We start from the raw sequence: 24,213 nt of genomic DNA, 5'->3' as shown, positions 1-24,213 counted from the left end.
AGAGAGAAATGTCTGCTGTGTCCCCCTTTCGCTGCTACGTTGATCGGAGATGTTGTGAGGGGTAACTATGGATTAGGGCAAATTTCATACACCAGTAAAGATCTACATCTCTTCACAGACTGTACTGGGCTACTGAACATGAGAAAAAGGAGGGTATACGTGGGCTATGGGGTGCCACCCAACTGCCAGGCCCAGGTGCTGCCAGGGCCTGAGCAGGCCCAGCTGGCCCTCACTGCCCACAGCCTGGGTGCCATCTAAGCTGGGCCCTGTGGCCCTGCAGCCCCTCAGGGCTGGGTTGTACCTCAGTGTTTGCAGCCCTGTCTGTCTGTGTGCTCTGGAACTGTCCCTAGGTGTCCCTAGGGCTGCCTGGTGATGGCTGGGCAAGGCAGACTTTAGGTAAGAACTGGAGAACTTCATGGCTTCGTGCTTTGGTCAGTTCTGCCTCTCTTCATGGCTCCTTTGGGCAGCTAGGGGCCTTTCACCTCTACCCTCAGGTCAGCACTGAAAGAGCTTGTTAAAGTTGGCTTCAGGAGGAAATGCTGAGACGCGATCCTGGCCCTTGAGGTCCTCCTTTATGCTCCAGGCTGTCCCCAGCTCTTCCCTGTGCCTCTGTGGGGCCTGGGAGCCTCTGAGGCAGGAGGGGGCGAGGCCTGGGCCCTGTGCTTGGCAGCTTCTGCACTGCTAGGTTAAAAAGAAAAATACCTATGTTTCTGTGTACTGAGGTGACCTTTCTTTCCTCGTTAATTCTCTTGAAAAATGTTATGATGAAACTTTTAGTTTCATTGAAAAATCTTTAAAGACATGAAATATCTTGGGTTTAAAGTTAGAGAGGAGAACTTTTTTCAGTTCAAACTGAAAAGCAAATAGATACCAGTAGGAAAAAAAAAATTGTGTTTCTCAAGCCTTTGTCAATAACTTTTTACTTAAAACTTCACGTCTGCCCAAGAGATACAAAACTATGACTTGGATACTAAACAATGAATGCTGAAGCACAAGACTAAAGAGAACAAGCTAGAGTTTTAGGTGTCGTCCAATGGACGTTGTTAAACAGCTTCTGGGATTATGGCCAATGGAGTAAATAATTTTCCAAACAACTGAGGAAATATTTTGCGAACTGAACAATGGGGAGTTAAAATTACTTGCCATAAGCAGTACATACAGTTTTATTCTTCTCCCCGTATTATCTCTTACTTTTTTATTTTGGAGAAAAATATTTTAAGCAGATTCAGGGAGGAACTTGACATGTTCAGTTGCTCACCGTGTTCTCTGCTGTGCTGGTGCTTCCTCTGCGGTACACGGTGAGCATGTTCTCTGAGACAACGGACACATGGCTTTCTGAATATCACTTGGGCTTAAGAAAACCCAGGCCTGAAATATGCTAAGTATATCTTTTAAAGTTCGCATGCTGACAAAAGCAAGAAAACTTGGAGGTGAAGGTTTCTTTCTATTCTTAATCTTGTGATGTCTTGCTGTAGTAGTTGGGTAAAGCCTTGTGTAGCTCCATGGAGCATACTACAATACAGCGGAACCCTGAAAAAAAAAATTAAAGTTCCTCATTCTTCTTCCAACTTGCATCCACATGCTATAACCCTGGCCCTGGAAACATTTGTGCCTCTCTTTAACTTCCTTGTTTTGATACCACTGAAACTTATTTAAATGGAATTATTTACAGTACTGAAGTTAAGCAGAGGCATAAACTTATAAAAACAGTTTAATATATAGCTTATCAACTGTGTTGCTGTCTAAAAGACTTAAAAGACTTTAAAGACTCTCAGGTATGTTACTAGAGTACCAGTGAAATATTCCTATAGCTGCTCATTTTTGCCTTGTTTGTCTGTTGCTTGAATTTGCTTAGGAGTTAGTGTTAGAATAATTGGAAGCAGTCGTATGAATGGTCAAGAGTACAATTGGTCAAAAGGAGAAACTGTAAGCTGAATATTTTGTGAATGTCATTGCCATGTATGTGAAATGCATTCTGCACATATGTTCTTATTTTGCTGACTGGCACGGAATGAAAAGGCCTACTTCTGGTATTTCAGGTTACAGCAGATGTTATTTTTTTCCCGTGCTTCCAAATTATGATACTTAATATTCAGCACCACTTTAAAGTATCTATATATGAGACACATAGTGATAAAGAATGCCCAGATTTGGGGATTTAATGCTAATGTATAAATACCAAGTACTGTTTCCAAAGGGTTTTGTCTGAGCCTTGAAAAGGATGTGCAGAACCAGCCTGAGCAGGTTTTTGAATACTGTGTAAAAAGGTTGTTTCAAACTCAAGTCAATATTTCTGTTTTTTTTATCCTCATTTCCTTGTTCACAAGCAATAGCGGCTTCATGCTTCTTCCCTTTAGGTAACTCCTTTCAGGCAACCCAAAGCTGCTGAAGGGAAGCAGCATCCAACAATCTCTTCACGACTACAGTAACAGCATGTAAAGTGCTGTTCCACCCTCCTTGTGCAGTTCCACATGGTCACCTCAGTAGGATAATGGTTTGCCCAGAGCATGAATTCCCTCGTGTGGTGACTGTCAATTGACTCCAACTGTAAAATGCAGTGAGAGCAAACAGTGGTGGGAGCACATGCTGGTATCCGCATCACTGCTTCCCTGCTCAACGCTGATGCTGACATGTGTCAGAATGGCAGCTACCATCTCCTCCCTGGCTAATAGGAGAGTATGTCCTAGGGTGCTTCTTCACCTGTAGTGCTAATGGCAGTCCTGTTCAGAGAGGTTTCGTTTCAGATCCTCCAGAAAGCTTTTTTCCCCTTCCCCTGTGTAACGCTGTTCGGATAACTGACCGGTTACTCACGTCAGAAGTCAGAATCCTGGTGTGGCCGCATATGGTACATTTTGTAGTGTTCTATTTGCAATGTCACATGTAGATGAAATTCAGAATATGTGCCGTTTGAGTTCTCTGCGGACTTTTTCTGACCCAAATCCAAGGTAAACTTTGATCTTCTATGATTTAATATCAAAGTCGAGCATAGCAATAGGAGACTGAACAGGTGAATATCTATGCCTTCCCCATAAGGAACTACTATATGCTGTATGTTTGAATTCAAACAATGGTATGTAATGAGCAGAAGAGTTCACAGGCTCAGCTTTGTAGAATTTAGTCTTGTCCAGTGTGCAAATTCCTTTGTGGTGAATGTCAGCTAACCGTGACCTTACACAGAACGGTGCCACTCCTGTTGTAAATCAAGTTAGGCGATGATTGCACTTGAGCAACTTTCAAGGCAAGCAGACCTATAGACTCCAAACTGCAGATCCTCATCCATGTGTGCTGGTTTTGCACTGTGTTGTTTGGAAGTAGGATCATAGGTGAGTGTTTGCTGTTACACAGATGAAGCAAATGATTGGAATTAATTAACCCTGCTTACAGCAGCCCTCGAGTTCAGTAGCTTGTTAAAGGGAGTAGTGCAACAGGCATTAACTGGATGTCCGTGTATTGCCCTTAAGAGCAAGGAGTGGTGGCAGTTCTTACCAATGCCATGAGGACCCTTCCCTCACGTAGGTGTTTCTGTGCTACTGCTACAGTACATTTGGTATCATTAATTTGACGTTACAGAAAGTGAAATCCAGTATATGGTGTTGGGAAAAAGGAATCCATAGTTGGTTAAACGTTTAGTATGATGGCAAAGGTACAAAACATGTTTAAAATTAGTGTATACAGTTAGGCTATTAAATGGCTTGTTCCCTGTGCACTGATACTGCCCTGTTGTTCTCTAATGGATTTACAAGACTGGAATACTTGCTGTATAGACTGCAGGGAATAAGGGTGGTAGTCAGGCACACAGGTACAGCATGGGTGCTCTAGCCATCTATCTGATGGCATCTTCTTTCTTCAGAGGCGTTGTGCTGCAGCCGTGAATCTTGAAACACTTTTTCTTATTTTACCTTTGCCTGTAAACGTATCACTTCAGTGAAGTTTTGCCCAAATTCACACTGGAATTGTGAACAGGATCAAAGTCTGTGGTGTAATTAAACCCATCCCACTTGCAAGAATTCAATCTCTTTTCCAAAAGCTACTTCATATCTATAAAATGAGTATGCTTGTATGTGCTATTGTCATCTGGTTCCCATTATCTAAGCTTTGAGACTTATATATGAGGAAACATTAAGTAAAACATTTTTATTAGACACTTTTAAACTACACAGGAAAATTGAGAAAGTATTCAACAAGTAGGGCAGTAGGTTAAGTGAACTAGCGTTACCCAAGGCAGCATTTGCACCCTGGATCATATGGTGTGAGAATGAGGCCGCACAATTTCAGACTTACCCAGCAATGACCGCATCCAGCTGTGTGGTAATAGGTTACACTTTGACTTCTAAGTCAGATTCAGTCAGAGCCTAAACCCTGGGCCCTGTGGCCTTCAGTTATTCTCTGAAGGCGTGCTTTCTCCAGAAGATCTTTCTGAAGACCTGTCTGATTGCACTGTCTACATGCTACTGCATGTTCTGAATTAACATAGCCGCCTTTGCATCGTACGTTGTATGGACTGCAAAATCCATTTTGCATCCTAGCTCTGCAGTGTGGACTCTGGATTTAGTGAATCTTAATGTTGGTTGCGCTCCTGCATAGTTGCTCTGATGTGGGTGTCTGGAGCAACCATAAAGGTGTCATGATTCTTAAGGATGCTTCACAGTCCTATAGATGTGATAGATGCCCGTTTTTCTGTGCACCACTACGAGGATTTCCTATTTAAAATGCCAGGAGAATTTCTGAATGTAGCAAAAATACTGCAATTTTCTGTAGCCTTATTTTCAAATATTTATCCTGTAGTGGTGTCAAACAAGTCCAACTGGCCAGAGTCTGGCCAAGCTGCAGAAGTGTAAGAAAATGGAGTATTGTGATGGGGAATGCAGGCAATTAGAACCATGCACCATAATTTATACTTAACTGAAAAATCACAGCTTCATGTGACATGGCAGAGCTGTACCTGAATATCTGCAACAACGTACAAGTAAGAATTAAGGCTTTTTAAGAGCTTATAAAGAATAGTAAAAACCTGCTTTAACAAATATGCTAGCACACTGGCACGTAAGCTACTGCTCCCTGTGGTTTTGTACTTTATACATCCTCCACTAAAATATGGCCAAAGGCCTTTCTTAATAGAATAAATTGTGTTTGAAACTAATTGCCAACTGATTAGTCATCTCCAGAGCTCTCCATTCTGTCAGTGGCGGTGTGTAACTAAGTATTGGCAATGCCACATTTTCTTTGTAAAGGGTGAAGTCTTCTGTTTTCTTTTGGTGTAGTTGTACATACAAAATAGCAATAACAACACTACCACCATGTTTAATCATTCAGGATTGAATTAATTCTGTTTTAAAGGGTCTAATCCTGTGAAGTTCCAGATTAATTTCTGTGGGAGCTAAAGCTACCCAATACTCTGTATTTTTTTCAAGATCAGGATAGAAAACGTTGTTTTTTCTAATGTCTGGCCAGTGCTCCATTTTCATAATAAACTTGCTTTATTTTGAAGTCTTTCTTGAGGATCAAAATAAGATGGTGTCTTCTGTTTTTAAATGAAAATTAATAGGGAGTTTGAGCTTTTAGAGGAAAACAGAGCTTCCCTCTCCATTAGTCTTCAGGCAGCAGCATAATATTACTAATCATGGTTGCATAGGAAGGCTTTATTAGCAGTCATCCTCATAACTCTAGGAGTACATCTGAGCACACAGCCACCCTTCATTAGCACCTTTTTAATAATTTCAGTGCCTTTAGGACGGCATGTTTTGCATTGCTCCATTAGAAGTGATGGACACATACTGCAGACAATGATCTGGAGCTTTATAAAAAATAAAAAATCAGTTCTTTTGGCTGTAAACAGGCAACTGAGCAGTGGACTTGAAGGAAAAATCTCTCGTTTCTTTGTCCGTGAGAACTAAGGCCTCTCTGCCACTAGAGGGTGAGACAACTACAAACCAAGCACTGAAGTCGAAGTCATTCCTGTAGCGGGTACAAATGAAAGTCAACATGCGGACTACCTCAGGCGTTACCTTGGTTATTCATTTTTAGGGAGACAGACGCACACTGGGCATAGCAAGTATTTTTCACTTGGTCTCATGTGCTTCAAGACAGAGCTGCAAAGTAATATGGGAACAATCTGTGGTAATGAGCAACAGTGGAACAAAACTTACTGTCTAGACATTAGATTTGGGCCTTGGGAGGCAGAGTTACAAAAATAAATTCTGATCTTGATTCAAGTACTGTATCACACTGCTCTGCTTCAAGAAAACTATGTCTGGCTTAGACTGTTTCTCCCTTGTAGTCAAAATTCTGAAAAACAGGTCTCTACCTGCTTCCCTTTGATCTGCACCATCTATACCGAAGGTTTTCTTAGTTGTTTTCTTGTGGTTTGCCTTTTGTAGTATTTTTTTTTTGTGTGTGTGTGTGTATTCCTACAAAATGGTCTGAGGTTGCCCTGGTGTACATTTCAAAGTCTTGAATAAATCCTGTTTTGTGTAGTTTACTATGGCCACGTTTTGTGGTCCTGGCAAAAACATTAACGCTAGTAACATGTGCATTATTTCTTGACAAAACATTTTACAAATAAGCTGTTTTGATGCTTGCAGAGTCTCTTAGGGAAGTCTTTAGAGAGAAGGATCGTCTAGCTAACAAAAAGTATGCCATCCACTTTCAAGTGATAGTAGGTACTCTTAAATCAGAGATTATACAAATCAATATGCTGTTTCTTCAGGAACAGCGCTTTCTGATTTAAAACGAAAATGAAGTCCCACAAGGCAGGGCAACATCAAGTAATTTTTTTTGTTCTTATGAATGTCTCTGAATAATTCCTTCTTTAAATATTTTGACAGTGCATGCTGCCTTGTTACTGTGTTGTTTCTTCAGCTATCCAGAGGTCCAAATTCAACTTCCTCCTTTTTTTCCTGCAGAAAGACTGTAGTATTTTTACAAACTCAATATGAAAGAGCATGTGTGGGGTCAGGAGAAACAAATCTAAGTGCCATTTTAAGCAGTAATAAAAGAAGAGGCAAAATCAAAGAACAGGATTGTAGGCAGTTCTGAACTATTGCCTGGGAGATTTCAGTAGTTCATCTTATGTTAAATGAAAGGCAGTTGTGGCAAGAATTACAGTGATGTCTTGGGATTCTAGTTCTAATCAGAAAGGGCAGCTTCCATCTTTGTTTAGGCAATTTAAAATCTGTGCTACAGACGGATCAGAAATTTGTTGGAAACTTTTTGCATTTATCAACAGTGTTTCAGTTTAAGGGAAATTGACTGGTGAGTTTGTGAAGTAGTTTTGGATTTTGCATTTTCTGGCCTGAGAAGTTATCATGCCCAGGCTTAGCTGATTGCCCAAATTTTATTGGCTGCATACTTAAGGCATAAAACCAGCACTTATTGAACCTCTTCAATAGGGAAAACAGGGTTTAAGATTATATTATGCTAAATAGAAACTCACTGTGCTGTTTATATATTGGTTTGCTTGTGGTTCTTGCACAATGCTTGCACTATTTCAGAAGCTATAGAGTGTTTTTCCATTTTTTAAAAGTTATTACAGCAATGAATGTTTGCTATTCTTTTTTTTTATTTATTTTAACTAAGAAGAAACAAATGATGACATTCCCTTGTGCTGACATTAAAAATCCCTGGCTCTTTTCTATGGGCTCTTTTCTTTTAGTGTCCTAAATACCATAGAAGTAATAGAGCGTTTACAGTTGGAGGCAATGACTGTTTTCTTCATTTCAGAAGATATTCTGAACTCTACCAAATAATGTTAACTCTCAAACCTATCCAAAAGCTTTACTGGAGATACAAATGAAATCATAAGGAACAATCAACTAAAATATTGTTTTGCTACTCTGAATATCACAGAGTGTGAAGTCTAAAAGAGTTTATTACAACACTGTCATATTTAACAGTTCCTTATTCTACTTAGTCTTTAGCATCTTAGTGATATCGACAGGATTTATAGCTATCTAAATACACTGCAAGGATATACTCTGAACCTTTTTTTTCCTGGACAGTGGAGTAAAGCTGTTACCGCTTGGAAAACTGCGAATGTGTCCTGCTTTTATCTCAGCCCGTTAGAGCAACAATACTAGATGCTGGCTGCGTACTGGTTTCCAAGGCTCAGAGCCAGACCTGATGCCAAATTAAATGACTGAAGAACTTAACATCAAATTCAATCACACTCTCAATCAGTTTCAGATCGCTGTTAGAGGAAAGGCCTTTGCAGTTGAGATGCAAGAGCTGTGACTTGATTTTAGGGAAAAACCTGAGGTTGAAAAGCCTACTCTTGGTCCCAATTTCTAAGGCATTGATTTTCTTTCTGAAGAATGAAAATATCTGAGGCAAAAAAACATTGTTTTTTGTATGACACCTGAAAATGGTGTTAGGAGAGGACCAGTGGTGTTTAACTTGATTAACAGAAAAGCAATAATAAAAAAAATTCCTAAGAGAAGAAGGACCCATGAGAGAGAATAATGCTCAGGCATGACTTGTTCTCTTCTCATAATCTCATTTTGCTATTTGTGGTCCACTGTGTACCTGTGCTTACTTGCACCCTAACAGAGTTGTTATGGTGCTGCAACAGAGCTCTGCTCATGCGGGGTAAGTGATGGAGGGGTTTGGGGGCTCCAGGAGAGGAAATGACTCCTAAAAGCCAGGCTTGACTCTGAACATGTCTCTTCACCAGGGCATGCCTGATGGAGCTGTAACCTGCTGCAACTTTTCAAGTCTTCTTCAGACTAGTAAGTAAACTAAAGCTGTTTATTTGCTTTCTGGTAGCACAGTTGTGGTCTAGCTGGGAGAGAAAACAGTTAAGTACCTTTTTCCCTTCACCCAGTGTTCCCTGTTGTACACAGCAGTTACTCAGGTTGTCCTGGAACAAAAGGGCTGCCGCTTTAGTGCCACTGCGCTGGGGTCTGGGGAACTTTTCTTACCCTGTTTGGGCTCCTTCTCCAATCTCTATATGGCTTGACCACCACCTTTGGCTGATATGACATTCTTTTCCACAAAAACGTGAATGGGAATGGCAGGTAGCAGCACAGTGGTTTTCTGTTGCTTGTATCAAATGTGGCTGTCAGATAAAAGCTGCAAATGCTATTCTGCAAACAGCACCTCCAGACAGGCTATTACAGGACTGAGCAAGCAACCAGAAAAATCCTACCATCCATTTAAGACTTTGAAAACGAGGATAACTTTATTATACTTGCATGTTCTAGAGTACGACAGTATTTTTTTAGGCTAGAAAAACTTTGTGATAAACATTTGAATTAATCATTCTAACAGTTTTCAACTTTCAAAGTAAATTATTTGTTTTAAAGGTTGAACATGTCATGGTAACAGCATCTAACCAGCAGCTATGAAATGTCTGAGAGCTTAGAGATGATAGTCTCAGAAAGCAAAAGATAATGATTGGGACAGCAGGGTTCAAACAGTAAAAAACAACAAAAGCAACAGGATGGGGAGAACACCAAAAATTTAGTTTTGAGTTTTTAACATGATCCAAAAATACAGGATTATGACAGGCATGATCTGATATTAATTGTCTGAAAAGGTGTTTTAGTCACGTTGTTTCTGGCAATTGCATAAATCTAATAGATGGTAAGACAGTGGGCCAAATTCTCACCGTGTTTATACAGGATGAACTGGTAATAGGTACTTTAAAACTTATTTCTACTGATTTGTTTTTTTGTGGTGTGCCACTAAAGCCCAACAGAGTATTTTTTCCACTTTCATTTTATCTTATTCCAGCCAGATCTAGGCAGAAGAATGGTTTAAATAAGATCGTGTAGCAGGGGGAAGGTTTGTGGAGGGAAACCCTCCCACTATGATCTGCCACTTTTCTGCTTTTTTAAAAATTCAAGAGTATTGCCTTTTCCACAAATCAGCCAACCATTCAGTGTGACACTTCAAGACAAATACACTTGATGGTCAAAATATGCTTCTCATACACCAAGGCAAATCGTAATTGGTTAGAAAGTAAAATTTTTGAAATACAGATGTATACATAAGGACCTGGTTTTATACTGCACTGTACATTGGAGAACCGTCTACTGTGCAAGCTGAACTCTAAGTTGAAAAACGTCACCATTGCAGACTGGAAAGTTTTACTTCTGCTTTTTGCTCGCTTTGGGGAGGGAAAGTTAAAATTCTCTTCATTATAGGACACTGCAGTATGGGTAAAAGGTTTATTCTTACAATACAGACTAAAAGAACAAGTCATGCTGGCTCTGACACGTTTCATGTCTGAGGTCTGTTCTTATGAGGTATCTGCATCAAGGTTGGTGAAATTCATACCAGCACACAACATCACAATGTGAACGTAAGGAAAATGAGATTATACACTAAGCATTGTATAACCTGTTGTATACCTTTGAATCAAATGTGCTATTTAAGGATTTTAAAGCTTTTTGCAGAAAACAGACCACACATAATTAGGATATTATGGCTGAAATTTTGGTTATTAATGATATAATGCTGGTGGGTTTGTATGTCCTCTACTCAGCTTGCATGTGATGAATATAAAATATTAAAGTCTTAGGAGTATGGATAAACAGGCTGTAAATACCAGATACGTAGATATATAGAAACATTGAGGACATGGATTAGAATAAGCCCCCATCTACTGGTTGGAAAGGTAATAATCCCTAAAAGCAGCTCAGCGCTTTCATACCCCGATCTCTCCAAAGGTGCTCCTTAACAGGTAGCTTGAGTTGGCAGTTAATTTAACATGAGGAACAGAACGAGTGAGTCCTGTTATCCCGTGAGTTTGTCTTGTGGCATGCAATGTTCCAATCTCCTGCAACACTTTCCTCTGTGGATTGTGCTGGTTCCTAATCACAGCTGATGTGCTGTGGCTGCATTTCCATGAGAGGGGCATCTACTCATCAACCTGTTTTTACAGTGTTTACATCTTAGTGACAGGACTAAAGACTCCACTTCTCTGCTGGGCAGTGGATACAGAAGGTACTAGGAGGGAGCAAGCAGACAACATAAATCTTACTTCTTTAGCCAACTTGACCCAGACATTAGAATTCTATTAATCCTTTGTGAATCCAAATGGGTTTTGTGAGAAGAAACAGGCTCTTCATACATGAAGGTATTCCCTGTTAGCCACTCAGTGAAGGAAGTGCTAGCCTGTTAACTTTGGTTATGAACTAACACTATTCAGTAAACACTCCAAGCACTTCAGGGATAACAAAAGATGCAGTCCCAGCCCCGAGGACTACACACGTACCGGTAGGTATGAGGCTTCGGCTTGCAGTGACTGTGAGTAGCCAGGCGGGAGTGGAGGGCTGCATCTGACTCCAGCTCTTTTACAAGAGATGGTATGAGATTTCTGCAAATTTAGCTTTGGAGTTTCCAAACAGTTAAGGCCAACTCTTGCTTATGATGACAGCATAATCTGTTTTTTATCAAAATCAATGACTTGTATGTCTCCAGTGCAGGAGAGGTAGCAAAGCCTGTAACAGCAAGGGGCAGAGGGGAGGGAAGGAAAAAAGGGCAGCAGAATGCTGCTATCTCTGGCATGACAAATAGAGGGAAACGAGCAAAAACCTCAACGTGGTATCCAAGTCTCCATCACTGGGGATGCAAACCAGGTTGTTTGATCAGGTTAATGCCAAAGCAAGTCTGGAGAGAATGTTGCTTGATACTGTAATATGAAACTAAATCGATCATTTAAATGAGAAGCCTATTTCAGTGTGTTGAGAAAGAAAGATTTTTTTTTTTTTTTAAATTGAAGTGTTCTGGGCTAGTCTTAGCAAATTTCAGCTGTGTAAAAGTATAAGTGATTTTTCTACAGATGTTCTAAACTTCCAGGTAAATATCTTTTTTCAAGAAGCTTGAACTTATTCTGCATATGTATTGATTCAGTACACAGAGCTACTTATGTGCAGATGAACTACAAAGCATGGTGTTAATTCTCACATTCTAGGCAGCATAATAAATAAAAGCTACTGGCACATCATGAGATCTGGGACCAGTACATTCTTTTCCATAACTACTAACAATTGGGAAAACTTAAAGATAAAATAGTAACTCAATTAGTTCACTTCATTTTTATCTGATTCATCCCATTTGGTAACTCTTCTACCAAATATGGGCATATCTAAGTTTTCAGTTCTAGAAATGTGAACTGAGACAAAACTGTCATTTAAGTAGTATTATATGTTTTCAAGCAGTTGACATGTTAATTAATGGTGATGAAAATTGCAAGTGCTCTTTTTTTAAGAGAACAATTTCATAATGAAAGTGAAGGTGAGATTTTCTGAGAGAGGCTTGGTTGGAGAAGGGAGATTACTGCGGAGATATTAGTTGGCTTCCATTGCATAGAGTCTTTCAAATGAATGAAGAAGCACAAGAGATTTATGATAAATAAAAATGTCTCAGAATAATAGTGTTAGTGGCAGTTTTCTGCTGCGAAAAGTGAAAGTAAGTGAGGCATGGTAGATCTTAAAATGAGTGGAGGCAGAAACAAGAAATGTTAATTTAAAAAGGTAAGAAAAGCAAACGGATGCAGCATAAAAATATATAAACTGTAACAGAAATATTGAAGCAGTTCTAGAGGACCCGCTATTTAATAACCGGAGATAAGTCTGGTTAGGACTGCTTTCCTGTGCTAGGTGTCCTGGAATTGTTTTTTCAGAGGTGTGGACAGAGGTCATGGGAGTCATAACTGAATAGAACAAAATGGGAAGGAATAGTAGTAGAGCAATCACCACTTTTAACTGCTGCAAAGTGTGCCCTGAATCTGTCAGCAGGATTTCGGTTTTTGTTTTTCAGAAGAAAAAGTATAGCAAAACATATCAAGCCTAACGCTTTTTGTCTGGGCTCCCATCATTCACTAGAGGAAATGACAAACTCATTTTAAGTGATTTTTATGGCTGTCCCTTTCCCCTTTCCACGCGATTCTGTTTTATGCATTAATTGCAATTCTCAGGTTTTGTTCCAAGCTTATTAAAAAGGATTATCACCTTTTCATTCCAATATTCTCTCTTAGTTGCCTATAGTTATCACTACCTCTTTTATAACGGTTGATTTTCAAACCTTTTGATCTGCTTTGGTACTTCACAAAATGTACTTTAAAACACAACCATAATTATTTTTCCTTATGAAGAAACTCAGTTTTGTTTTCAAGCTCCTGATTCTTAGTTTAAATGATCTTAAATAGTTTAAATTCACTGGACTTTATGGTCCATCCCATGAACACTCCTTAACTGTAGTTAAACCCAAGGAATTTTCAAGCTTCAGAATGAGGTTTATAAAGGTATACACAGGGGATTGACTGGCACAAGATTATAAAGAGAAATTTCAAAGAAAGGGAATATGCTTAAACACAGTCCCAGTTAAAAATCCTAAAAAATTGTTCAGCAATCTAAAGCATTAAGCAAGTAAAAGAATCTATAAAAAGATATTAGGGCAGTAGGAACAAGATAATGAAATGCTTTTAAAAAAGTCAAGTAGTATTATAGGTTCAAGTGGTTGACACATGGTCATACTGTCTGCATGGCTCAGTTACTTCTTGTACAGCGTGGCTGTACAATGATGTGGAAGCTCAGTATTACTGGGAGGGAAAGTGACTTCATTAGAGGTGCAATTTCTCAGCAACCACACTAGATAACTTTTTTTCCCTTTAAGGTAAAAACCCATTTTAACTTAAATGATCCGGGCACCACACTTTACCAAAACTTTATGCTTCCATCATGTATTTGGCCATAATAATGCCTAGGGCTAGTTGTTCCTGTCTTTTTGGAGTGAGCCTTGTTACTGTCCACTTTTCCTTTTTTCCTTGCACTTTCCCCTTTTCCCATGCTGTACGTGGCTGTCTTGTGATTTGGCTATTTTAGACTTAAAAAAAAAAGTTTACACTGGTATTGGATATATTAAAGGTCTTTGATAAATCACATGGATGTTGTCATTATATCACCTTTGTTCCTTCTATATTAATGTGGGTCTTACAGTAAACTCCCTGTAGAGAAATTAAGGAACAGAAACATTTATTTTAACATATTTAGCTGTTAATGTTCTTTGCATCATTCATACTTAAATTAAAATTTGTTTTGGAAGATTGATGTTCATGCTTCAATATAATAATGTCATCATTAAGCCATATAGATTGAACTCTAAACTTGGAACTTGACATAGCACAACTAAATCCTCACATCAATGCTTGTCAATCATAGCATTCCCTTTTTTCAAGAAAAATGCCACTGTAATCCATGGAAGATAGAGAAACATTTCTCTGAAGAGAAACTACACCAGCAACTCCAGGAACTGGCTTATGAAATATAATTATACCCAAAGGGAGTAGACACATTCATTGGTACCTTATGCTTTATAAAGCCATGGGAGTCAGCCAGCAGATAATAGGTGTGTTACCTGTCACGGCTTACTGCTTAATTATGTCTACTTTATACGAATTGGGATTATATGCAAGCAATACTGGAACCCTACATGCTCCTAAACTTGGGAGACAAAATTGTCTTTAGATTATAATGTCAAGAACCTAGTTAAGTATAATGAATGATACAGACAGAAGAAGAATTATTTGGAAGAATGAAGGCACTGAGTTTTTCCTTAGTACACAGCAAGCCTTTAAGGGCTGACAGGCACACGTAGAGCCGCGCACAATCCCTCTCGCTTTGTTAGGGATCTAGGCTGGTATTACTTCTTACCAAGGGTGATCATATGGGCATTTGCTATGGATTTACGTTTTCCTGCATAGCCACGTGTTTGAGGCTGTTTGAATTCATGCTCAGATGCAGACTAATTTCTTTTCTGATCATTCAGTGTTGTGAAACCAAATGAACTGCTCCCAGATGAAGAACTTCATGCAGCATTGTCTCCCTGCTAGTGGTCTGGTTAGACTGCCTGCATACTAGCTGGTGACTAGGTTGCTGTGACACATCATAATACTAGATATGTTTTAGAGTTGGTTTTCCCTTTGTATTTTCTTGTGCTGCTGGATTTTGACCTGTGTTCCCTGAGGGTGTGTCTTGTTTCTGATATATTGCCTAAAAGTTAGGGTTACAATCCATCACTTACTGTTTTAAATGTTTGCTTTAGTTCATGCAGCGTGTTGTAATTCAGGTTGTGAATAGAAATAAAGGCAACTTGTTTCATGGATCTATTTCTTTCTGTGCAAAATAAAATAAAGGCAAAGAAATATGAAAGGCAAGTTGTCCTAAATGAAACAACATCTGAATTCTAATTTTTTTCAGAACACAGAACTGCAGGCATAAAAAAGAGTAGTTTCTGAAGTCTTTAAGAGATGAGTTGCTTGGAAGACTTTTGGAAGTGAAAATTAAATTTGGCAGAAGGTACTTAAGGCTCAGCTACCTGCTAAAGCTTGTCACCTCTTAATTTTACATCTGTTGTTGATCACACTGCAGGACTTGATAATATGTTTATAATCATGTCACAGCAATGGAAGAGACAATGTTAGATTGTCATGCGTAGTCAAGTGGGGGGCTCGGTCTTTCATGTATATTTGATGACAAACAATCCCACTGAAGCATAGCTGGTGTACTGCACTAGTACCCTTACGGGAAGGACTTGTTTAGTTGTTATTCTTTGCTGCCTCAGGCATAAGCATCTTGATCTCTCAAGATATTTTAAACAAAGTACAGTTTACTATTTTTCCAGACCTTTAACAAAGGAGTAGTTTCATCTGTAATCTCAGCTTTGTCCTACGGGTTGTCATTTTGCATTTGTTTAGCAGCTGAATCAGAAGAGGCTGGCCAATAGGAACTGCCAGGTGCTGGCAAATAATCATTCAATGTTCCTGTTAAGTAAAGGTTTCGTGCGTTATCAAATTATTTACAATTAGACTTTAAAAATAGCATCTGTTCTAGGGTGCTATCCTCAGGTTCTTTCCTTATCAATGGTAAAACTTGCTAAATTTCATTTGAAATGTTCATTTGTTTTTTAACCTGTCAGTCCCACCATCATTAGTGTAGGAGATGCTGCCACACTGCAGTAGCACAACATGAAAAAATGCCTCAGATTCAAGCATGTTATATTTGGAAATTTCGGATGAAGCTAACTTTAAGAAAAGGATTTGAATATTTATTTGTTAAACAGTTTTGCATCTGGAAGAAATAAGCGTGCACACACATTTTGCTTGCAGACGCTGGGTGGGGGTTTGCCACTTGCCCTTAGTGAGCTGTGCTTGTTTGTGCTGTGCCTGCTTGCAGTTCAGTATGCACTCGGGCCTTTAGCTCCCCAAAGACGGGCCTTGGCTGTATCTCCTGAGGGATTTCACTCCCCGCAGCAGGTTTTGAGCTAGCAAACTTCATTCTATAGAGATGTTACTGCTGTATGTGTTATATTTGTGTATTCGAAACCATTTTTGGAGTTCAAGTATTAATATCGGTAGCTGTATTTTTGAATGACTTAATTAAGAAATTATTTGAGATTTCTGTATTGTTTGATGAAAGCTTTTAATCCATTTAAAAGCAAGAAGAACATGATTAGGAAGACATGTACTTGAACTGTTCAGCAGATGAATCAATACAGCAAGCTATTCTTTTGGAGAGTGACATTAGGAATGCTTCAGAGCCTTCAACATTTCTTCTTAGCTTGCTAGCAGATTTTCAGTCGTGAGAAGGCACGTTGAATCCTCATTAATTTTTACTGTGAAAATATTTGTGTAGAGTTGCTCTTGGAAAGTGAGAGCTTCACAAAGTAATGGTAGTTGGCTTTTTTGGCTCCAAGCAACGATGATTGAGTTAGCGTTACAGCTTTGCTAAAATATTTTAATGATGATTGTCCTGAACTTGCTGTCAGAGGCATAGCATTTAAGTGCAAATGCGTAGTGTGCCTTGGCCAACCACTCAGCAGCGATAACACACCTAGGAAGCAAGCTCTCAAAGCCTGACTGTCATCTGCATCTCATTCATTCCACGTTGCCTGCAATATTTGTTCTCAGAGAAGCTTCCAGGAAAAGGCAGTCACATCTTCATGTCAACATGCAGTAAGACACAGCACTTGCAATTTTCTGATAATGCCATTTCTGCAGTCTTTCAGCCCTTCTGCAGCCCCTGCTGTCCCCGAGGAATGTCTGAGGCTGGCTGCCCACCAGCAGCTAGGAACAGGGTGCTTTGCCCTGGCAGTTCTGTGCTCCTCTTGGGGCCGAATGCAGCTTTCTCCCTTTGGGTTCCCTGCCTTGGCGCCTGACCTGGGAGCTCTGCTTTCCCGGTGTGCTGGGAAAGCCTTTCCCTTTCTCTCCTTTGTGGGAAAGTGATTCAGCAGCTGGAAGGTTTTAAGGATGTGCTCTGGGAAGTCTGATTTCCCCAGGGCAGTTTCCCCATCAAACCGCAAGCCCGAGCAGGCCATCAGCCAGCTCGGTGTCTGCCCTGTCCCTGCTGATGGGCAGGGAAACATCCCTTGCCGAGACTTCCACGTGTTGCGGGCCCGGCTGAGCCAACTGTGGGAGTCTCAAGGGCACGTGTGTTTACAAGTGAGTGAATATTTCATAGTAAAATATGAGAAGTCTACTTTGTGGTCTTTTAAAAATATTTCTGGCACAGCAAAAACAAGAAAGATGGGAGACAGGCTTTTCATATGGGATTACTTGGTGCTGGTGCAGCATTTTCTCCTTGCCAAGTTTTTGGTTAAGTTGGAGAGTGTAGTGTTTCCCTGATTATGATGAGGCGAGACAGTCTTTAAATAGAAAATAAATGTTATCGCCATCTGCAGAGCAATCTGATGAATTAAATGAGTTACTAAAATCTTTTGTTGCCCTTTTTGAATAATCTGGTTCATATGGATTGTATAAATTCAGAACTGGATTTTTAAATATCCCAACCCCCCAAATTCATCACAATTTTTTACATGGTGATAATCTTGATCAGATCATATATTCCTTTTTCATGCTTGGTACTAATTTGATATGTATATAGACAGCCAGGTATTTGAAATAAAATATTAAAAATACCAGTGTGACCTTATAGATGTCATCTGATGGGAGAAGTCCTGATCTGCTGGTATGCTGTCCCATGTTGATTATGGTAAATGGTGGTATGATATATCAACAGATATTGCTCCACTTATACCACGCAGTCTCTGCCCTGTGAATGTCTATATTGGGTATGCAGTATGTAGCAAAGATACAAATCAAAAAAAAAAATTAAAAAAAAAAAAGAAAGGAATGGCCTAGGCTAAGGCCCAGGGCTGTTTTCATTCTGCTGCTCAGCCATGGTCAGCTGCATGACCAAGGACGAGCTGGGCTGTCCATGTCTTGGTTTTCCTCTGTAAAATAGAAGAGGAGACTTCAGTTTTGTCTTGTCTGTTTCATACGTTGCTGTAGAAAATGCCTCTTTCTAATGTGCATAAGATCTGCCACAAAGTCCTGATCTCTCTTCCGGACGCGTAACATGAACAAGATAATTATTCTGCTGTCTTGCAATGAAATTTAAAATCCTATACGTCCATGCCAGTCATTTATTTTGAATAGTCATTTATTTAAGGTGTTGGCATTTATATACCATCAGTCAAATATAGCAGAAATCATGCTTTATCACCATAAACCATGTATCTTACTAGGGTTTAACAAGTAACTTCATGAATTAAAACAAGGGTTTACGCTCCCCAGAAGCTATAAACATCTGTTTAAACATGTTAGGGATTATTAGGGCAGTACCTAAGCCTAGTTAACTGGAAGTGTGAGCCAGGTTTGCAGTCCAAAGCAAGCATAAGAACGGTGAGGTAGCGAAAAAGGTGGAGAAAAGCTTTTTCTAGCAGAGTGAAGATTAATTGGACATATACAATAACTACACACAAGCCTTTAAACTTTCGTTCAAATCTAGTCCAGCCAGAAAAACACAGCTGTTCAAGCTAACAAAGCATTATAGGTCTAGACCTGCAAATGAGCAGTACTAGAAATTAAAACCTGCAGTAAAAGTCTTAGGGCACATTTTCTCATCACATCTGTGCTGCCATTGAAAACAATTCGATGTTAAGATTTAGACTTTGCTGTTCCTTATGAATGCCCTCAAATTGTAGGACTGAACAATAATCACTCTTGGGTTCTCAAATACCAATATAATGTTGTAGGAAACTGAGAGACAGTTTGTGTCAGGTGTCTGAAACAAAGCCCTTAGTATTTTCATTATATTCTTCCTTTTCCTCTTTTTTAATCGTTGTGAGAAAATTAGCCTTTGGCCTGTTATTTAGGCCTGTTATGCAGTAATCATTTTCTCAGCATTTCTTTGTGATCACCACACCTAGGTGATAGTCAAATCTTGGGTTTCTTTTCATAACTAATTGAAACTTCTTTATTCATTCACACAACTGAAACTCATAGTTAAATTACTTGATTATGTCCCGTTCTTATATCTGTCTAAGGTGCTGCTAAAGATGTTTTTCATTCTCATGATTCTAATCATATTGATTGATTCTTTAAGTTCATCTAACTTCCTTCCCCCCCACCCCTCTCTACATTATATACAGACTACTTCCATAATTTTCAAGCTGCAAATTTCATTGTCTGACCTCACGTTTGGTTGGGTAGTTCTCAATTTCAAATGATATTAAATTATTTCCTATGACAAAAATAGCCTGTTAATTACAGCCTAATATTACATATAAATAAATGTCTCTGGTTTTTTTTAGTAGATTGTTATCCAGAGTCGTGTTTCAGGGAACTTGGGTGTTTTGCTGCTCTGTAGTCTTCAAAGAGGGTGGGTGGAGTAACGTGAAGAATAGATGGAATATTGGGCAGGTACAAAAAATGATGCTTGTGAGAAGAGATCATTAGAATACTGTGTGGTGAAAATTTTCTTGAATTTAATAAACTGCAGGAAAATGGTACAAGCATTTCACTGTTTTTGGTATGTATACTGTGATGTGGAGGGAGCACAGCAACGAGACATTAGAATGCTAGAAATCCACCATCCATAGCTTGTTAAGTGCCAGGCGAAAAAAAAAAAAAAAAAAAAAAGGAAAGAAAAAGCCACAGACAAATCACTGTCATAGAAATATGCTTAAGCCTTTTGCCAAGAAGAAAATTTTGCTGCCAGGTTTTTGAATGATTTCAGTGTATCCTCTGTTTTGAGAGAATTATGATTTTAGGTTCCTGTGTTATCTTTTCAGTTTCTTAAATATAACCTTTTTCTTATTAAAAAAAAAATCATCCTTAAGTGATGGAACAATAATCAACTTAGAAAATTATGTATTTTCCATATACATTGAGTGGGAGGGTGAGTATTTGAAGGCACCAGTGTTGAGGGGACTTTAGTGGTTAACGTAATTGCCATTTTTCAAATGAAATTGGTAAATGTAGGAACTCCTGAGTCACAGGTCCTCGACTAATTCTTCATCTTAGGCTTCTATTTACACCTTTTGGTTAGATAATGGTTTGGAAGAATTTAAGACACTTCATGAGAACAGTATTTATCAACAGTAATTTTGTGGAAGATACATAGAAACTAAGGATCTAAATTAAGCCTATTGATCTATTCTGCAGCTTGGTCTGTCTTCCTTACTACATTCATGAATAGGTTAATTTTGCAGAAAATAATATTTTACCTTTTTTTAATCCTTTTGAAATATGTATATATTCTGAAAACAAAACCAGACCTATTCTAAAGTTGCAGATGGCATCGCTGCAATGTATGTGCTTATCTCCTGCTAGAGTGGTTCCAATGTGATGTTTTTTCTGTCTGGAGTCAGTATGATAAATACATGAGAATTGGGGGAATGTGGTCGATTTTCTTCAGAAAGACTGGGACATCTGAACAGTTGCTCAAACATGACAAAAATCTACCTAGATAGAACCTTCTGCTTTCAATTCTTAAATGTGCATATTTGTGAATAAAACCCCCACCCCAACAACAACTAAAAATCCCCCTAGTCTTTTAATTTTGGACATCCTCTGGTTGTAAACAATGAGTTTATAAATAACCATGGATCACCCGTTAGCGGCGTGTGATCAGCTCGCTAATATTCAGATAACAAGTAATACAGTAAGGTTGATCAGACGTAAGAACATCTTAATAAACCTGTTTAAAAATGGATCTCTTCTACCAGTGCAAATCTCATATTTACCCTAGAAATTTGGATATTGAAGATAGTAATATGAATTCATAAAGTGGTTATTCTAACATAACATTGAGAAAATTGCAAGTGTGGTTACTCTCTACATAATAGTAGAATTGGGCCAGAAAATACAGAAATGAGGATCTGAATTGTATTCAAGCATCAGAAAAGTGGTGAGTTGTCAATCCCTGAACGTAGCAGCGGAGCACTGAGAACTCTGTCTCTGTCTGTACCGTGCCTGCACAACCAGATTTGTTTGATTTGTGCACATAAATTCAAGATAAAAGATTAATTTGGCTCTCAGAAAAACAAAGCAAACAGCAAAAATGCATTTGAACATTATTCAAAGAAGTTATTATTGGCAAACAGGAAAACGGCAAAAATGGTGCTTTTTAGTGATGCATTTGACAATTTTGATTCTGACAGATTGATTTTTTTCAAGCACTTATTCACTTCCCTCTTTGTTTTGAAATTTAATAGTCTAAGCATGTTTAAAAATTTAATGACAGATTTTATAGTCTCAAATTTAAATTCAGAAAAGCAATGACAACTGCTCTAGTGCAAAAGTAACACACCTAATTTCAATACCTGAAATTAAGTTTATCTATTGTCTAACATGCAAATTATAGGGTGTATGGTAGAATGACTCTTTTTTGATATTGTTTTGGTCATAGTGATGCAAAGTTTTTAAAAATCATTGTTAGAGGTTGAAATTGACAAAATGCAACCAATGACAGATTGTATGAGGAATAACACATTTTTTTTAGTATTAGCTTGTGATTTTAGGAAATTGTTAAATACTATAAATCTTATTAATTCCCCAAAAATGGCAGTTCCAGCCTTCGGACGACCCTAGATGCACATTTGGACACCAGTTAAAATACTAACATGCACAATCATTTTTGTGCCCTTAGGCTCCACCCTTCCTCAAATCTCTCCTTTATGATGATCTCTACAATACATCTGCCAGTTATTAGTCCGATACAGTTGATATTATGTACTATCCTGTGGGTCAATAATCTGCCCATGCTTTTTCTTCCCGTTACCTGTCTCCCTGTCGGTATTTGTTAATTCGCAGCGAGGCGCGTTTCTGTTTTGTGCAGTTCCCTGCACAGTGGTCCGCAACAAGTACTCGTAGTTGCCATGGTGACATAACAGCTATCAAAGAATGTCGCAGTCTAAAAAGCATGATTTAAAAAACATGTTGTAACAACATAATGTAGATTTTCTTTCTTGGAGAGCACTCTTTTGTCTTTGGCTTCTGTTAGCCATCAACCTACTCGTGTAGTAATCACGACTTCCTCCTTGGATTTCAAACAGGATGGCACAGATTGGAGCTGACTGGGTAAATTAAGAGGGAATTAACGAAAAATAAGGGAAGCGAGACTTTCCTGGAAGCACGTATCATGGTACTGAGTCTAAAATGGACAACGTGCCTGTTGAGTGACATGTAGCAATATGTTGTTAAAAGGAATACCAGGTTTCTTAATTCTGGTGGTAAAGAGGGAAAAGAGAGACTTGCATGGAAGGAACCGGAACTACAGTGGAGCAGGAAGGAAATAAGAAAAGTAAGAAATATACATCTGTTGATAAAAAGGGGATTTTTTTTCTTTGCTTCTATCATACACAGTTGTGGTTCCCCTCTGCCCCCCACCCCAGCAAACTGCTTATTTCTCATTTGGCTGTGGCCCACTCAAGAAGTCACCTTAGATGCTTGCAAGTGAGTTTCTTGTCATTGCCTGCCCTCGCAATTTCTACCCTTATTCAGTTAAACTACTAAGACCATTTTCATTGTCAAATTCAGGGTAGAAGCAGGCTACTGACATACTGCTATAAGCTGTGGCGCTGGAAGGAAGGTACTTCATACAGAAGACTTGTAGCTGAATACAATGAGGAAGATGTGGAAGAAACTATGGTGCGTATTTATACTGCAACTCTAACAACAAAGAAAACTGGAAAACAAAACAGCACGTTTACAATATGTCACTCTAAAGGATATCTAAGCTGAGGTAGTAAAGGCATTCTCAAAAATACTAACAGCAGATCACACCGGTTAAAACAAAGCCCAGATTTATCGTACCCCAACAATTCAGAGCGGTGTACGCGAAGTAATTTCACACTATTCAATAGCTTCCAAATGTGTGGTCTGCTTCTGTTTTCAGCTTTTTCTCCTCTCTCCCTCTCCCAAACACCTCACATTCTCTGGGTTCCAGTATATGATGTTGACTTCCTATTTGAAGCGTGCCTATACAGGTGATAAGAAAAAATAGGCATAACTTATACATGTATTTAAATTTTAAATCATAAAAGATTATCTCTGTAGGAGGCCTGGGATTTAATCAGGTATTTGGATAAATATATCCTTCTAGCTATGAAAGATTCCATTGCTTTGCTTTAAAATCATAATTTTCTCAATATACTTGTAAACATTTTATAGTTATTTCTTGTTTGCATCATAACACCTGGAAAGTGAAGAAAGGCGCTCACTGTGTTAAACAGCGGATGAATGCATGGAATTAGCACTTGCAAGGTGTGGAGCTTGGGAGTTTTACTGTTGACCAGAACACCTGAAGGGTTTCACTTACGGTGAAAAACATTCCCTGCCCCCAAACCTCAGACTCCCAATGAGTAAGGCAGGTTCACAAGGAGGGGAGAGGCAGAAGCAGCTTGTGCAGATCTGCTGTGGGGCAGAGAATGAGTCCTCCTGCCTGCTGGCACAGCCCAGTGCCCTGGATCTCTTTTTAACATTCCTTAAAATAACACTTTCTTGATTTAGCATCATTAACATCTAATCTTTTTGTGCTTTCAGCTGAACTTTTGCTCTAATCTGAATTCTTAAGTAATTAATTTCTTAAAAGACAAAAAAAAAACAACAAAAAACTGGTTACAGTACCTTTACTTTCCTGTAGAATTGCAAATTTACTGCTGTAGACCCAGAATGTAATTTTGTAATGGTATTCAGATTATCTAGGATGTGGCATAACACAATAAAAGTAGTAAAATATCATGAGATGTTGCAGCCATACTGGCAAAATACAGCAGATGTACTCTCACACAGAATATTTTACTTGGAGGCAAAAATTAATTTCCCAAAATGAAAACTTGATAGCTTGATTGGTCTTTGCTGACTGCTTTTCGGAACTAAAATTGTGATGTGGCACCTTGCTAACTTAAGGCAGTCTAATTTCCCTCAAT

At 38.8% G+C, this 24,213-nt stretch overlaps 1 long non-coding RNA gene across 1 annotated transcript; it reads left to right on the top strand.

The window, feature by feature from the left end:
* Positions 1–209: 209 nt before the first annotated feature.
* LOC106041967 (uncharacterized) lies at positions 210–23,655 on the top strand. The gene is made up of 3 exons (XR_001210841.3): positions 210–396; positions 8,669–8,723; positions 22,823–23,655. It is a non-coding gene; the product is annotated as an uncharacterized lncRNA (long non-coding RNA).
* The last annotated feature ends 558 nt before the right edge of the window (positions 23,656–24,213 follow it).

This window comes from Anser cygnoides, chromosome 8 (assembly GCF_040182565.1).
Source record: "Anser cygnoides isolate HZ-2024a breed goose chromosome 8, Taihu_goose_T2T_genome, whole genome shotgun sequence".
In the NCBI taxonomy this organism is placed as follows: domain Eukaryota; kingdom Metazoa; phylum Chordata; class Aves; order Anseriformes; family Anatidae; genus Anser; species Anser cygnoides.
Note: the sequence above shows the minus strand (reverse complement) of the source record. Positions and strands in the feature narration are given on the sequence as shown.